The sequence below is a fragment of the Mirounga angustirostris genome, unplaced genomic scaffold, assembly GCF_029215605.1.
Source record: "Mirounga angustirostris isolate CCGP_5_RB_7025 unplaced genomic scaffold, mMirAng1.0.hap1 SCAF_3, whole genome shotgun sequence".
Lineage (NCBI taxonomy): Eukaryota > Metazoa > Chordata > Mammalia > Carnivora > Phocidae > Mirounga > Mirounga angustirostris.
In genome coordinates, this window is record NW_026991711.1 from 55,110,269 (window position 1) to 55,128,240 (window position 17,972).

Here is a 17,972-nt window from a genome sequence, read left to right on the forward strand (position 1 = left end):
GATCCAAAAACTGTGATCCAAAAAAGTGTGCAATTGTGAATAAGGAATAATTAGTAGTACCAACATCTGGCTAATTATAGGATCCCCCGGTCTTATTTCTGGTTGACGGGGCCTTCAGTTGGAAACCTGTGGTCATTTGTTGAACACGTTATCACTAGGGCCAGTGGCCTATAAGACAGTGGTTCTCATCCCTGGCAGTGCATTAGAATTACTTGGAAAACTTTAAAAATCCTGATGCTCAGGCATACTCCTGATCAAAGATATTAGGACCCCTTGGGTGGGACACAGGCAGCAGAAATTATTAAAGCTTTCCAGGTCATGCCAATATGCAGCCAAGATTGAGAATCTTTGTCTTTTTTTTTTTAAGATTTATTTATTTATTTGAGAGAGAGCGTGCACGTGGGGCTGGGGGGAGGGGCAGAGGGAGAGAATCTCAAGCAGACTCCCTGCTGCGCACAGAGCCACATCGGGGCTCAATCCCACAACCCTGAGACCATGACCTGAGCTGAAACCCAGTGGGACGCTCAACCAACTGAGCCACGAGGCGCCCCCAGAATCTCCGTTTTAAGGGATTAACAAGAAGAGGATTTTTCAAAACAGTAGTAAAGAGAAGCAATTTGATGCCTTTTAAACATTTTGTTTATTTTAAAAGTAATCTCTACACTCAGCATGGGGCCCAAACTCATGACCCAGACATCAAGAGTCGCAGGCTCCAAGGACTGAGCCAGCCAGGTGCCCTGCAATTTGGTACCTTTTAAAAGTGCAGGTGCCTGATAAAGGAAGCCAGAAAGAGAAAACAGCCAGGCTGTTTTCTGGTGTGCTGTCGGCAGGCTGACAGAAGTGTCATCTTCCTGACCCCTCTCACAAGGGCATCGCTCAACAGTCAAGTTTTAAAATTTTTTTTTTTAATTTTATTTATTTATTTGAGAGAGAGAGAATGAGAGAGAGCACATGAGAGGGGGGAGGGTCAGAGGGAGAGCAGACTCCCTGCCCAGCAGGGAGCCCGACGATCCCTGGACTCCAGGATCATGACCTGAGCCGAAGGCAGTCGCTTAACCAACGGAGCCACCCAGGCGCCCAACAGTCAAGTTTTAGAAGGTGAACCGGCTGTGGGAGGGCCAAATGATAGGAAAGATACTGCTGAAAATGCCTCATTTAAGCCTTTTCTTTCTCTCTGAAAAAGAAGCTCCTGTCTGCACAAATTAAAGGTATAATTTGGCTCAGATTGTGACCTTCTCCATAGGCCCTCCACGGCCACCATGTTTAAAATCGCAATCACTGGTCTCCTCTTGGAAATCCCTATTCTTTTCTCCCTGATTTTTCTCTGTGGCACCTACCAGCAACCAACACATTATTTTTTTCTTTTTCTTTTTTCTGTTTTTTTTTTTTTTAAGATTTATTTATTGGAAGGCCTGGGTGGCTCAGTGCGTTAAGCGTCTGCCTTTGGCTCAGATCATGATCCCAGGGTCCTGGGATCGGGTCCCACATCGGGCTCCCTGCTCGGCAGGGAGCCTATTTCTCCCTCTGCCTGCCGCTCCCCCTGCTTGTGCTCTCTCTCTCTCTCTGACCAAAAAAAAAAACAACAAAAAAAAGATGTATTTATTTATTTGAGAGTGAGAGAGAGTGGTGTGGTGGGGATTGGGGGGAGGCAGAGGGAGAAAGAATACAAAGCTGACTCCTCACTGAGCACAGAGCCTGAGGCGGAGCTCGATCTCATGACCCTGAGATCATGACCTGAGCCGAAACCAAGAGTCAGACGCTTAACCAACTGCACCACCCAGGCGCCCCTACACGCTATTTCTTTTACTTATTATTTTATCTTCTGTAAGCACCAGAGAGGTATAGCTTGTCTTTTTGCTCACAGATAAATCCCCAGTGCCTGGAACAGTGGGTAGTGGACAGCCAGTCAAAAATTGTTACATGAGTGAGCTTGCGACTGAGACAAATTATAGGTTTAGCACCAACGTCCAGCCCAGCAGCCTATGAGGTAGTCCTCCTTGTATAGTTAGATTTCCTGACTTCCTTTATGACCTGCAACTTAGGTCTTTGGCCGTGCTGGTGACTGAACAGTAAAGATGGAGACCAGCCTCTCGCGACTAGAAGAGGCTGTTTGCATAAGTTAACAGAGACGGGAGCTCTTCCCTCCGAGCAGGAAATGGGCTCGAAGACATACGGTTCTGTGAAGAAAGCAAGTTGTAGAGCAGCTAACACATACGGCATACCGCCCATTCAACCCAGAGACACGCCCAAGAGAAGCGGGGTATTGCTGCGGATACGGGTTATATTTGCAAAAGCACAGACGACAGTCTAGAAGGACGTGCATCAGCCTGGTAACAGTGGCTAACTCTGGGCGGCAGGGGCGCCGAGGAAAAGTGGGGTCGAGGGAGACTTCAGTGCTATTATCACTCGCCTTGTGACTTATCCCAATGACGTTGCGTGTGCAACTTCACATTTAGTTTCTAAAGCTCTTTTTTCTCGCAGTTACCTAACATCGTATTATAGTGACACAAGTGCAGTATGGGGGAAATATTTCTGTCATATACAGACAATTTATAAGGAAAATGCCCTAAAGAAATAAGAAGCATATTACACTTGCGAAGAGCGAAGGGAGTTCTACCTCTAGATTGTGTGGCTGGGAGGCAGTGAGTTTTCTAATCACTTAATAGGCACAGGGTGTGTGTGTGTGTGTGTGTGTGTGTGTCAGTGAGTTTTCTAATCACTTAATAGGCACAGGGTGTGTGTGTGTGTGTGTGTGTGTATGTCAGTGAGTTTTCTGATCACTTAATAGGCACAGGGTGTGTGTGTGTGTCAGTGAGTTTTTCTGATCACTTAATAGGCACAGGGTGTGTGGGGGGGGCAGTGAGTTTTCTGATCACTTAATAGGCACAGGGTGTGTGTGTGTGTGTGTGTGTGTGTGTGTCTGAGAGCTTGATTTTGATCCAAAAAACTGACCCATAAATAATTTTGCTAGAAATGGCAGCCAGTACTTTAAAGGGAGGAATGGAGAGGGATGGGCCAAGCCTGCCATCAGGCTGTGGGAGGAAGATAGCTTATCTTCTGCTTTCCACTCTTTCAAGTGCAGATGCACGATGGGGTGGGAACTAGACAGAATATAATTTGGAGAGCATATTAATTTCTTTTCTTTCCACGTTGCCTTACTTAAAAAATTACTGGTAGCAACTTATGACGTTCTATGTAGCACCTTCAAAAATTAGTGAGGCCATAGGTACAAACTGAAAATGAGAATAAGAATATGAAGCCAGGGGTCGGAATGGTATCAACCTGGGTGTGTTGAGCCCTGCACAGTCATTAGAGGTGGGCCCTGAATTTGGTCAGGAGCTTTTTCACAACTGAAGAGAAGGGAGAATATAATTAGTTCTAAGATTCGCCGTCATTTTTGTGTTTTTCCTAGGGAAGACTTTTTTTTTTTTTTTAGTGTCTGATAATGAGACACACAAGCCCTCATCAGTAAATACCCCTACAGTAAATTCAGTAATGGGCTTCCTGGGGCTTATTTTGTGTGACCTCCTTCAGTGTAGGCCCAATCTTCAAATTCAACTCAATAAAAATAATTCTAGTAGTCGGCAGAACAAAGGGATCCTGCCTTACAGCTTTCCAAGGCCAGGACCCATCCAAAGAAAAAAAAATATCTTATTATGATCTGGAATGGCTAGAACTCTCTTCAAGAAATCTAGCACAAGTATGTTTCTGTAACACAAATGTCTGCCGGGCTCTCCTGTCCCCATGAAATCCAGATAAGGTTGGCGCATATCTTTGGAGGAAATCCAAAACCCTCTCCAAGATTTCTGTCGATGTTTATTTTAGTCACTGACAATACATGGGAAGGAAGAGCGCGTATTACATCACAGCAATGCAGCTTTGGAGTGAAGTCTGGGTGTCCCTGTTGTTAAAGTACCCCTAATCACCCACCACGACTCTGCATGATCCCCCATCTCTTACCCGCTCACTGGCTGCCCTCTCTTTTCTCCATTCCTGGACCTGCTCCCCCCACCTTCCCCATCAGGGAAAAAAAAAAAAGACAAATCCCTCATTTTGTCATACAGAGGCAGCTTAACCATTGCTTTTTCTTGCCTTCAAGGTCTCTGACTTCTATTACAAGGTGATTTATTATTTTCCCAAAGGCAGTTCTTTCCCAAAAGGGAAAAAAATTTTATTTGCCCCTGAGCTTTTGGTAAGAATTGAGTAGTATTAATTTTGTATTCATTCATTCAGCACATGTGTATGGAACAATTCATATGTGCCAGGCACATTAGTAGCTGCTAGATGTTCAACATGAACAGGAAGGAAAGTGGAACAGATGGGAGATTAAACATGCAAATTGCAATAGAGCGGTAAGCCCCGCCCAGGGGAAGATGGGAATGCTGCAGGTAGGGCCTAACGCAGATAAGTCAATCAAAACATCAGTTTCCTTAAAGGATAACAAAAGTTTCTGAAGATAATACCCAAAGCAAGTTTTATAACTTGTACACTACCTTTAATAACTGTCTTTTAGCAGTGACCTAGAATTGCTAATACTACCTATGTGACCCTGCTGAGGGCTCTAAGGCACACAGTAAAGGTGTCCCTTCTGCCTCGTTCTTGTTTACTGAGTATGGAATTTCAGTTTGGGATGACGCGAAGTTCTGGAGATTGATGGTGGTGAGCGGCGAATTTATGTTATGTATACTTTACCAAAGTAAAACAAAAACACCCAGCAACTACCATGCTGCCTTGACTTACTCTGTGCGTTCATCAAATGCTGGCTCCCTCCCTGCTTTTGTGAGTGAGTTTACATCAGGGATCATCCACTGTTTTGCTTTATTGACTAATATACATACAGAAAAGTGCCTGTCATCTAAAAGGAACTTCTGTGAAGCTCATTTGTAAAGTGACAAGTTCTGAGGTGCCTCGAGTCCTGTACATTTTTATGTCTCTCTCCCTTTAAATTGCCAATACTCTCTTCTCCTTCAGTAGGATGATTTGCCAGAACATTGTGTCTAGAGCTTTGTGGTAGAATAATACTTCATAGTTGTAGAAAAACAGCAGTTTTTCACAGTAAGGGGACATCATCTTCTTACAAGTCATTTGTTTAAGAGACTTGGTATTTCCAAAGTACTTTTTGGCCAAGGAGCTCAAATGACTGTACCAATCAATGTTCTCAGGGAACAAGAATTACCACTTCCTTCCAGGCAGGCTTCCTAGTCTTTAGGAATCAAGGATGGTAGTTAGAGCAAATCCCATTAGGTAAATATTTCTTCAAGAGAATCTGGAATCTCAGAGCTCATGGGAACCAGAGAATTTAGGAGGAAATCTCATTCAAGTGTTAGTTTTCATTTCCATCAGGTATAAAACACAGGGTGATCTATGCTTTGTAGGATTATTGTAGCCTATAGCTCAAAGATCATTATTATAGTAGGCATGAAGTAGAAACACTTTTATTTAGATTCTCTTCATTCTCCCCTCCTCATCCTCCCTTCATTTCTTCTCAGAGTCTGCCAGTAGTGAGATATTGTTCAACTCCCATCTTGGGCCCATTCATTGGCACCAGACTCAGCCATCAGTTATGCTACAGGTCCTATGCTGTGCTTGGGTCCTATGCGGTGGACCAAGGTGTGGGTGCTGCTAAGCCATTCGTAGGCCCAGTGACCAGAGGTGTAGGCTCCCTCCTTCAGTCAAGAACAAGCAGGCTGATGAGTCAGGTCTAATTCCATCTTTGTGGATAATTAATGAGTAGAAAGGACTACAATTCCAGTTTTACATATCGGAATGCATTCTTTTAATTCTAACAACCTAAATAAGGATTGGGTATTTCCCTAAAGTCCTATAGGATCTTAGGACTATAAGAAAAGGTTTTTTTTTTAAGAACAGGTTTTATGAAAATATAACATACATACCGAAAAATGCGTATATTGTGAGTATACAGCTCAATAATTTTTCACAGACTGATCACATGCATGCAACTACATCCAGATCTATAATCAGATCATGGCCAGCACCCCAGAGGCCCCTTTTGCTCCCAGAAGGACCTCTAAGAAGTTATTTTATACATCCATCTGCCCGTAAGTAGGCCTATGCCTAAATCCACCTAATAGATGGACACTTTCCCTTTTTTTAAATTTATTTCTCAGGTACAGAACCACACATAATTCATTTGAGGAGATGCATAAATGTTATCATATCGTATGTACTTTTTTGTGGCAGCAGAAAATTTCCTTCCTTCTTTGCCTGGCTCTCCCACCTCCCCAGAAGCTGCCCCTCATGCCCCATCCCCATCAAGCCTTTATCCTGCCTTTCCATATGAACCCTACCCCCGGGTAACCAAATCATAGATGCAGAAAAGCATCTTTTTAGAAATGTAAAAATACATTTTTAAAAAGTGGTAGATAACAGGGTTTCTGTTTGGGATGATACAAAATTCTGGAGATGGATAGTGGTGATGGTTGTACAACATTGTGAATGCGCTTAATGCTACTGAATTATGTGCTTAAAACTGGTTAAAATGGTTAATTTTATCTATGTATATTTTAGCACTATATAAGAAAAGAAATGGTAGAATTAGAGTATCACCATTTTGTGCCCTCAAATGAGTCCTATCCCATTTCAGCCCTACCCTTTCCTTAAAGTAAATACTCTCCTGATTTTATACTGATCACGTCCTTCCTTTTTTTATAGCTTTCTCAGCCAAATAGCATCCTTAGATGTAAGAGTTTAGTGTTGCCTTTTTGAAAAATTTGCTTGGTCCTCTAAGTTTATTTTTAGTCTGTACAGTTCCTCTCAATTCTTTCCCTCAATTTCATCTGTTGGAGATTTCACATCATTTGACCTGTTTCTCATGGTCTGGATTTTGTGTGGCCTCTGTATTTCCCCCAAAGTTGTCTTGCTAGATTCAGTGGCTTAAGGAGACTCCATCCCTTTGGCAAGACCATAGCAGGGTTGAATTCTCTCATCAGGGGGCCCATATTGTCTGGTTGTTGCTCTTTTTAAAATTTTTATATTTTTGATATCATCAAATAATGTATTGAATCTTCAGTGCTTTGCTATTGTCTATTATTGTGGGAAAGTTCGTTTCCCTCAGCCTTTGGAACGAGGTGTGCTCTAGAGTAGCTTGTGTGGTCACAGGGTTTCCTCTTCTGGTATTTTTGGGTAGGATTCAAATACGTAGGCAACTTCCTATCTGGGGTTTCCTGGCTCTGCTCCCCTCCCCCACTTTTTAAAAAAATATTTATTTAACAGAGAGAAAGAGAGAAAGCAGAGCAGGGAGCCTGATGTAGGACTCGATCCCAGGACTCGATCCCAGGACCCTGGGATTATGACCTGAGCCGAAGGCAGATGTTTAACCGACTGAGCCACCCAGGCACCTCGTCATGGAGATTTCTTACTCCTAATTTTGTTGTGTCATCCATAAGATTTTGGCTTTGTTGAAGTTGCTCTATTTTTTCACTTGGGGATTCAGAGAGATTAAAAAAACTACCCTACCCCCGCTGCCATTTTCCCAGAATCTTCCTTATTGACTTAGCAAAGGAGACACACATACATACTCACACACATGCACACACACTCACACACACACACACATACCAGTTCGGCTGCTCATTGAAGGGTATATCAAAGGCTTTTTCAGTTCATGCGTTTATGGGGTTTTACTTGGTTAAATCTAAGGTATAGGTTTTAATTTCTCAGACTATCTCATTTGGTTTTCTCTACCAGTGATATCTGTGACATATCTTATTATCAAAATGTCCTGACTTGGGGCGCCTGGGTGGCTTGGTTGTTAAGCGTCTGCCTTCGGCTCAGGTCATGATCACAGGGTCCTGGGATGGAGTCCCATATCCGGCTCCCTGCTCAGCAGGAGGCCTGCTTCTCCCTCTCCCACTCCCCCTGCTGTGTTCCCTCTCTTGCTGTCTCTCTCTGTCAAATAAATAAATAAAATCTTAAAAAAAAAAAAAACCCAAAAAACAAAATGTCCTGACTTAACGCTCCAGGGCCCTCAGCCAGGTGACCAGGGGCAATCTGGAGAGGACCTCTGCTTTGGGTGCCATATGAGTGTTTGGGTTCTCAGGGCTGGTGAGCGGGGCTTAATGTGCAAACTTTAAACACATGGTACATGGCCTTGACTCCTGAATTAGTGGCCAAATATATTCCTAAAATGATGTGTTCATTTTGGGGAACAGAGGCTCAATTAAGGTGCAGGTAGAAGAGAATCTACTCACTCAGGAAATGCCTGGTGTTCAGTTAAATGAGCCCCGTGTCGTACTATTCAGGAATGGATTCTGTTATAGACTAAATGTTTGTGTTGAAAATTCATATGTTGAAGTCCTAACCCCCAGTGTGATGGTATTAGGAGGTGGGGTCTTTGGGAAATGATTAGGTCATAAGGGTGGTTGGGATTAGTGTCCTCATGAAAGAGACCCCAGAGAGCCCCCTTGCCCCTTTTGCCAGGTGAGGACTTTGAACCAGAAAGTCGGCTATCACTAGACACCAAACCTGCCAATGCTTTGATCTTGGACTTCCCAGCCGCTAGAACTGTGAGAAAAAAATGTTGTGTAAAGCCCCCTGGTGTACGGGATTTTTGTTAGAGCAGCCAAGTAGCCTAGGGCTTATTCCTTTCATGGTTCATGATATTTTGGATCCTGGCCCACTGTGAGAATCTTTTTTTTTTTTTTTAAGATTTTATTTATTTTTTAGAGAGCGAGCGAGAGAGAAACAGCATGAGAGGGGAGAGGGTCGGAGGGAGAAGCAGGCTCCCCGCTGAGCCGGGAGCCCGATGTGGGACTCGATCCCAGGACCCTGGGATCATGACCTGAGCCGAAGGCAGATGCTTAACCATCTGAGCCACCCAGGTGCCCTCCACTGTGAGAATCTGATTCAAGATATAGATCTTTCCCCCCAGAAAAGCGCACATACCCACACATTTTGCACACAATATTAAATGTTTACGGACTATCTTAACCATGACTCACTCCTATGTTTAGAATTCCTGTGCTGACACATTTGTCAAAAGCGCATGTCTTCCTATGATTGGTGGGATGTTCACAAGAGAGAGCAAGTAAGGTGCCCCCCTCTCAGATTGTTATCAGGTCTACCGGAGTCTCACTAAACACGGAGCTCTGAATCACACTGCAGGGAAGTTTTGTTTGTTCCCATGGGAGGCCAAGCTGACAACCGTGGGTACACGGGCTTGACTTCCTGCCAGGCTCCGGGCCGTGGTGGGAGTAGAACGCTCTGCTCATTAGCACACTGCTAAAGAGCCACCCAGTTCTGGCTGCTGACAGTTGGAGGTAGCCTGCTTCTCCTCTGGCTTTCCCTGCCTGGTACTTTCCAGATTCAGTCGTTAAAATGAACCGAAGCCCTCTTCATCCTCTTTGTGGCCTTGGCAGTTCCACGGCTAAGTCCCACAGAGGTGGAAATAGGCCCACAAAGGCTCACTGTAGGTCAGGGCAGGTGTAACTCAGGAGGCCAGGTGGGCATCAGCTGGTCTGATGTGCAAGCCTTCCGTGTCCTGGGAGATGCCCTGCCCATCTTTGCTGTGAGTCTCCCGATTAATAAACAACTAAGCCAACCCGCAAGCACAGCAGAAGGAGGCACATGGCTAAAATGCTAGCTTCTGAAATAAATTTGCTTAGCTTTATGTTTTTTGAAGTTTTCTATTTGAAGTCTATTAATTAAAAAAAAACTCAAAGGGATGAATAATTTTGCAATTACAACAGCAAACAACTTTTTTTTTAAGATTTTATTTATTTGTCAGAGAGAAAGAGCAGTAGACAGAGGGAGAAGCAGACTCCCCCCCTGAGCAGGGAGCCTGATGCGGGGCTCGATCTCAGGACCCTGGGATCATGACCTGAGCCGAAGGCAGATGCTTAACCGACTGAGCCACCCAGGGGCCCACAAACAATCCGTTTTGTCGGCCAAGTTTTTCTTTATAGATTCACCAAAGAGTGTGGCTGGAAGCCTAATAGCCTAGCCGGTGGCCCAGCCAGCAGTCCAGGAGGTAACTGATGAGAAATGATACCACAAATAAGCAGCAAATCGGGCGCCCCCAAACTTCCCATCTCAGTCAATGGCATTACAGCCCTCCCTGGCCCCCCCGGTTGCACCTGCCCTCGATGAGAAGTCGTCCTTGGATGGACTCTCTCTCTTGCCTCCGTCTTGGGGCTTCAGCGTGTCCTGTTGCTTATGCCTCAGACGTGTATCTCACCGCCACGGTCTTCTGTGTGCGCGCTGCCCCGGCCGCCCTGGTGACGTCCCCGCCGCTGCCCGCCAGCCCCGCAGCCCCGCAGTCACGGAGCGCGTGCGGTCACCGGGGCTGCCCCTGCGCCGTCCATCGCTTCCATCACTGCGGCGGGTGCGGTAGCGGCGGCTTGTTCAGGAAACCGGAGTGTGCCGAAGTCCCGCCTCTACTCACAGCTTTCCAAGTGACTTCCCACTGAATTGAGAATTGAATGTACACTTAAAAAAATAAATTCCTTCCATGGCTCACGCCTCATTTAGAATAAGAGCCAGCTTCCTCACGTGGCCTCACAGGTCCCTTCTGATGGGGGGGCTCCTCTCCAACATTACGTCTGTGTCGGTGACCTGCTCTTTCTCTCCAAACCCCTCTTGGTCTTGGATCGTCTTGAATTCACCATCACTTAGGTAAGTGGGTGTTTTTCCTCGTTTCTCGTCCAGCTGCTCCTCCCTGCCTCCCTGCTTCCTGTCTGTTTGCCAGACACACCACGTCTGGTTCCCCGCAGACCGCGGCGTGCCCTGGCTCTTTGGTGTGCAGGCTCCTTCCCCGGGCTGCTCCTCACCACCAGCTCACAGCGCAGACGCTCCCTCTTCCGGGCCGCCCGCCTGACCACCCCCTCCACTGAGGCTGCTCCCTGGCCTGTTAAGCCAGCCCGTCGTGACCTCACCGGTTCGCAGGTGTGTTCCCTTCTTCTCTGGCTCCCCTGGAAGGGGAGCTCCGAGAGGGCGGAGTCCCCGACCACCGGGTTTTGCACGGCATTTCCAGAGCCTAGAGTGGCAGGCGACATACAGATGGGATAGGGCAGCCTCCTTCCTGATGAGCTGGGGGTGCTCCTGCGCCCCCCGCAGAGCTGTAGCAGCTCTCCTCTTGCTGATTTCCCCGCCATGCACCTGCTCAACTCTCTCCGTCTGTCTCCTGGTTCACTCGTAGCCCGTGGTTTGCTCTCAGCTTGTCCCATCTCTCTAGGGCTGTGAGCTGAGCTCAAAGCAGTCAACTAGCTTAACCGTCCCACGTTCAGGAGGGGAGCTGCCTCATTTTTTTTTTTTTTTAAGATTTTATTTATTTATTTGAGAGAGAGAATGAGAGAGAGCAGGAGAGGGGGGAGGGTCAGAGGGAGAAGCAGACTCCCTGCTGAGCAGGGAGCCCGATGCGGGACTCGATCCCGGGACTCCAGGATCATGACCTGAGCCGAAGGCAGTCGCTTAACCAACTGAGCCACCCAGGCGCCCTGCCTCATTTTTGTTAGGGGTTTCCAGCGGGGTCGGGGGTGAGGAGATAAGTGAGGGCACATGCACCCTAGGGTGGAAAATCCCAGGCCCTGAGGAACAGGGTTTCTCACTCCTGAGTCAAGGTCAAGGCTCTCCCCACCCACACTGAGTGCTGGCAGTCAGGAGGCAGCATCCCTTAGAATCTGGTCCTCCAGCCTCGCTCGGGCCTGGGCGGGGTGGGGAGGGGGTGAGTCCCTGGGTCTGGTCAGTCCCACCTGTCTATGCAGCTTCTTGCCCTTCACTGACTTTCCTCTTGAATCTGAGTATCCCCGCATCTGACTCAGCTGGTGAGGAGGCCAAGCCCCAGTGCTCTCAGGCGGTGGTAGGGGAGGGGCAGCGGTAGGACTAGACTCCTTCCCCGGCCACCCTCTCCCCACCCTGTAGCCACCTTCCAAACAGCCTCCCGCCTCCCCAGGGGCTCCTGGCCTCCTCTTGGTCTGTCCTCTCTCTAGGTCCTCTGGATGTTGCTGGGGAAGGAGCCGGGTCCTGCGCTATTTCAGCACGGGGGCACGAATGGGAAGCAGAATGTCTCATCCAGGGAGACACATTCATACTTCATTTGTGTTTTCCTATTTTCTGGTTGTTTATCTGGCAAATCCTTGATACTCAAATGTGGTCCATTTGCCAGCACTCAGCATCACGTGGGAGCTTGTTAGAAAGGGAGCATCTCCATCCCCACCAGACCTCCCAGGTCAGAAGCTGCAGTTTAGCAAGGTCCCCAGGTGATTCATAGGCTCATTAAAGTTTGAGAAGCCCAATTCCTTGGTAAAATATACTTCTGTAATTAAGAAAATGACAGTTTAAAAAAAAAATGGTAGAGCTTCCCCAGTGGCTCTTGGTTACCCCTATTTCTGGGCTGACAGTTTAGAAGCTAGAGAGCACTCGGTGTAGAATTGTGTTTCCTGCACAGGGTGAGGCCTCGGGGTGAAGACTGATCTTGCCTTTCTTCCTACTAGAGACAAGAACCTCTTAAACATTTATGGCAGCAATTCCCATCACCCAAAAGGGATATAAAAGAGAACATTTTAATCACCATATTAATTAATGATGAAATTATGATCATGGGATTATGGGGACAAAACAATTTTTTTTACGACGATTTGTCGTTATGACAAAATCGTAATGCTTTCTGGGTGAAGATAATAAAGTAGAAAGAGAAGTGGGTGAAATCAGGGGCAGTGGCAGGGAAAGATAAAAAAAAAAAAGCAAACCACCACAGGAAATGACAACGGGAATATGACTAATAATGCCTGAGCCCCGCCCAGCCTCAAGGTGGAATCCCAATCCTAGAGGTCTGTGGGCGTCCACCCCCCCTCCCCCCCCCCCCGCAGCTGACAGCCTGTCTATTGCTCTGTGTAGTCTTGTGAGCCCAACAGGAGAATGAGCAGTTACAGGGAACGCGACACTGGGTCTATTTCGGGGTGTGCCTACTGCTTCCTAGTGTAGACTGATGCCTGGACGTACCCAAGCACATGGGCTGCCTACACGCTGGCCTACACTCAGTCGCTGACTGTCTCTGGGTCTGGGCCAAATCCTCCCCATGTGTAAGGAAACAGGAAGGAGGGGTCTTTTTCTTTTTCAGAGGACACTATGAGGGCAGTCCTAGGCTGCTTTTGTTTTGTCGTTTCTTTCTTCCTTCTTGGCTCTCTTCAATCACTGACTATCTCCCTCCTTCCACCTCCTTCTCTTCCCAAATCCAACCTCCACATGCATGAGTTCCAGAGGGCTTGGTCCTTGGAACTCTCCCTTCCCTAGGCAGCACCATCTATTTCTAAATAGCACCTATTATGCTAAAAACAACACATTTCCATTTCTAACCTAGATGTCTTCTCTGAATTTCAGAATGAATTTCGGTTACACACACTAAGTTTGAGATGCCTGTGAGTCTCCAAGAGCCCACTTGATTTTTCACTTAGATGGATCACCAGCATCCCAAACTGAATGTGTGCAAAACTGAACCGTACTCACTGTCCTACATTCGCTTGCACCTCCATCCCAGTCAGTGGTCCATGTCCAGTTTCCCGAGCTCAGGTGCCATCTTTCATAGCTTCCTCTAGTGCACCCCACACCTGACCTGTCCCCAGTCCTGTCCCTTCTGTATTAAATCCGCCCTCTTCTCCCCCATTTCCACTGCGCCCCACCTTGTCTAAGTCACAGTTATTCCTTGCCTGGATCGCCACACGTGCCTTCCACCTTGCCCCTCTACTCTTGCCCTCCTGTAATCTGTTATCCATTTAGCACAATCTTGCTAAAACATAAGAGATCGCTCAGAGCCCCTGCGTAAGAGCTGAAGGAGATGGCTCGCTGCGCTTAGAATAAAACCACAAACTCCTTAGGGATGCCTAGAGGGCAGTGTAGGGTGATGGATGAGTGTCGAATCTGGGGGCTGAGGCTGAAATGCATGGGTTTCAATCCTAGTTTTGCTCCCTGCTATCTACAGGACTTGGAGCAAGGTACTTAATCTCTCTGTGCCTCAATTTTCTCATCTATAAAATTCAAAAGATGAGACTGTTATTTACTTCTTAAGACTGGTGGGGATCAGATGGGACAATGCGTGGAAAGCAAAGTGGAACAGTGCTGTCACATAGTAGGTGCTTATCGTTAACCAGACTCGTTTAGCCTTATCTCACTTCACAAGCCCCTTATGCACATGCTCCTTAAATGAGAACTCCCTTCACCACCTGGAATCCCCTCCCTGCTTTGCACGGCTCATTCTATCCCAAATGTCAGATCTCAGCTTCAAGTCTGCTCCAGAGAGAGGCCTTCCTTGACCTTCCTTCCTAAAATAGGGCTCTCGAAACCTAGTTTGTTTTTTGTTTTGTTTTGTTTTTTTGAGATTTTATTTGAAGTCATCTCTACACCCAATCTGGGGCCTGAAACTCATCCCCCAGATCAAGAGTCACAGACTCCACGGACTGAGCCAGCCAGGCACCCAAACCTAGTTCTTTTCTTTCATAGGATTTATCACCATGTGTAAGTAGGTATTTATCTATTTAATTCCTGTCTCTATCTCTAGACTATAAACTCCCTGAGGAGAGGGCGTTTTGTCTTGTTCTGTGCTAGAAGAATGCTTGGTGTTTAGTAGTATTTATTATTCAATGAATACTTGTTAGAAAGAAATGAATGAGTACATGAATAAAGAAAGTATGGGTGACTCCTAGGGAAGCAACTCTTTACCTACTCATGCCCAAAACTGAATAAACCACAGGTTCCTTCTGCCCCAGTGTGTGCAGCCAGTTCTGTTCTAATTAACAGCAAATTCTTTTTTTTTTTTAAGATTTTATTTTATTTATTTGAAAGAGAGAGCACATGAGAGGGGGGGAGGGTCAGAGGGAGAAGCAGATTCCCTGCTGAGCAGGGAGCCCGATGTGGGACTCGATCCAGGGACTCGATCCAAGGACTCGATCCAGGGACTCCAGGATCATGACCTGAGCCAAAGGCAGTCGCTTAACCAACTGAGCCACTCAGGCTCCCCTAATTAACAGCAAATTCTTAATCCATCTGTTCATTAATAGCATATGATCAGCATGTATTTTCTCAGTCCGTGGGTATTAGTAGTACTCACCTTCACAGTACGGTGGGCTATCGTTATTACCTTTTTTTTTTAAAGATTTTATTTTATTTATTTGAGAGAGAGAGAGACCATAAGAGGGGGTAGGGTCAGAGGAAGAAGCAGACTCCCCTCCCAGTAGGGAGCCCGATGCGGGACTCGATCCCCGGACTCCGGGACCATGACCCGAGCCCAAGGCAGTCGCTTAACCAACCAATGCCACCCAGGCGCCCCTCGTTATTACATTTTTTGATATTAAAAAAGGCGTTGGGGAGCGCCGCTTGATGCCCGCGATACCTCCCCGCGGAGAAAGTTGGTTGCAGTTAAGGTTTGACTGCGTATCCAGCAGAGGGCGCTGCGGAGCCATAGCTGCCGCGGGCGCAGGCGCAACCCGCAGGGAGGGGCGCAGGGAGAGTAGAATGAGGTTCTGAATGACAGCAGTGAGAAGTATTAGCCCGTTCCCGGGACAATTTCCAACTGCTAGGTGGCTTCATAGCCCAGTATAAGGCAGTGGTTTCCTAGTCTGGCTGTATCACTGGAACATGGAGAGCTTTTGAAAAATACCGATTTCTTGGCAGCACCCCTGAAGATTCTGGTTTAGTACGACCCCCTTGAAGGTGTTCCCGCTGATTTTGATGATCAAGAGGTTTGGGATCCGTTGGTGGGAACACCCACCAGCTCGGGGAGCCGAAAGAGTGAGAAGACAAACCTGGTTCTCACTCCCAGGCTTGTTGCTTTTTAGCTGTGTGACCTTTGGGAGCATCCCCCTCCCCTTGTAGGATGGAACTATAATGCCTACCTTGTAAGGTTGTTTTAAAGATGGAACGACATCCAGGTATAAAGCGGCTAATAATAAGTGCTCAAAGCAAAGTAGTCTCTAACCTGAATCAAAGGTGGAGGAGGTGTTCTGAGACCTTTCCTGGGTCTCCTCCTCTCTCTCCCTAGAAAGGAGACTGTCCAATCCAACCATTTTAGAATTGACTACAGTATTTAGTTCTAGAATCTCTGCCTCTGCCTGTCTTTAGTTCCTTCACTTTTCTTCCACTAGGCACTAAAGAGCAGTATAAGGAGATGAGGGAGGGTTCCAGTTAGAAGGGATCGTAGGCAGCATCTGGTCAATCCCCTTTATTTCTCAGATGGGGAAACAGGTTCAGAGAGGTCGAGGCTTACCCAAGGTCACACAGCTGATTAGCACAAAGCCATGGACCTGTGCTCTCTCCAGCACTCAGTGCCGCCTCTGGAAGGTTAGTGGTGAATCTATTTGGGTCTTGCCCTTGTCCTCCAGAAAAAAAGAAGGGTGCTTTTCTTGAAAACTCAGTGCTTCCTGTACTCCCATTTCGGGGTCATTATTACTGTCTTATCCAACAAAACAGACTTGCTGCAAAAGAGGAAAAATAGTAACCCTGCTACCACTAAACCGTGAAGCCGGTGGGCATTCTCCAAGTGCTTTGGCACATTGTCGTATGTAATCCTTAACCTATCCTATTTCATTCATCAAATATCTGTCAAGACTTCAAAGGATTCCGGGCACCATGGATGCTGCCATGGGCAAACAGGCCCCTGCTCCCATGTAGCCTGCGTTCTGCTGAGAATGGCAGACTGATAATCAACACAAGTCAGTAAGATAATTTCAGATAGCATCCAGGGCTTTGAGAAAAACAGGATGCAATGATAGTAAGTGACTGGCCCACAAGGGACCTGAGGCCTGGGGTCCAGAAAGGCCTCTCCCAGGAGGTGACATTTTTTTAAATCATTGTTATTATTATTAACATATAATGTATTATTTGTTTCAGGGGTACAGGTCTGTGGTTCATCAGTCTTACACAGTTCACAGTGCTCAGCATAGCACATACCCTCCCCAATGTCCATCACCCAGCTCCCCATCACTCCCACCCCCACCACTCCAGGCACCCTCAGTTTGTTTCCTAAGATTGAGTCTCTTATGGTTTGTCTCCCTCTCTGGTTTCATCTTGTTTCATTTTTTCCTCTCTTTCCCGATGATCCTCTGCCTTGTTTCTCAAATTCCACGTATCAGTGAGATCATATGATAAATGTCTTTCTCTGACTGACTTATTTTACTTAGCATAATACCCTCTAGTTCTAGCCACATCGTTGCAAATGGCAAGATTTCATTTTTGATGGCTGCATAATATTCCATTGTGTGTCTGTGTAGATATAGATATAGATATAGATATAGATATAGATATAGATATCACATCTTCTTTATCCAGTCATCTAGGCTCTTTCCATAGTTTGGCTATTGTGGACATTGCTGCTATAAACACTGGGGTGCACGTGCCCCTTCGGATCCCTACATTTGCATCTTTGGGGTAAATACCCCATAGTGTAATTGCTGGATCGTACGGTAGCTCTATTGTCAACTTTTTGAGGAATCTCCATACTGTTTTCCAGAGTGGCTGCACCAGCTTGCATTCCCACCAACAGTGTAGGAGGGTTCCCCTGTCTCTAGGAGATGACATTTGAGCAGCGACCTGGACGGTGAGAAAGAGCCAACCACAGAGCAAGATGTGGAAAGCTGCTGAGAGTGGACTCAGTGTGTTCAAAGACCTGCGAGGAGGCAGGTGAGCGGGAACAAAAGTGGGCAACAGCTGGAAGGATGCACCCGGAGGAGGTGGAGAAGGCGGCTCCAGGCTCGGCCAGCCTGTCAGTCCAGCTCCTATCCTGAGACTTACCTTACAGCCGCCAGCCGCTTTTCCCTTCTCTTGGGCGAAATGTCACAGAGGCAGGGAGGACTTTGGGGGAGACTTTTGGAAAACAGTTGCACGACTTTAAGAGGTGGGTATATTTCACTTACTGCCTGCAGAAGGCACTGAGCTGGGGGAGATGGAAGGGTGGCTTCACTCCCATTTCCTTCCAGACCATGCCTCTAGTTTTCCTGCTTTTCTGTATACCTGTGGCTTACCTTCCC

At 46.8% G+C, this 17,972-nt stretch overlaps 1 protein-coding gene across 3 annotated transcripts in view; it reads left to right on the forward strand.

The window, feature by feature from the left end:
• SLC25A30 (solute carrier family 25 member 30) overlaps positions 1-17,972 on the forward strand; it is a 75,094-nt gene that overhangs the window by 8,822 nt on the left and 48,300 nt on the right. Inside the window, exon 2 of one of the 3 annotated variants that reach the window (XM_064586091.1) lies at positions 17,456-17,839. The gene's annotated coding sequence lies outside the window, so the exon portion shown is untranslated. Of the gene's footprint in view, positions 1-17,332; positions 17,840-17,972 lie in introns of those variants that run through there. The other 2 variants (XM_064586088.1, XM_064586090.1) reach the window with 2 other exon arrangements.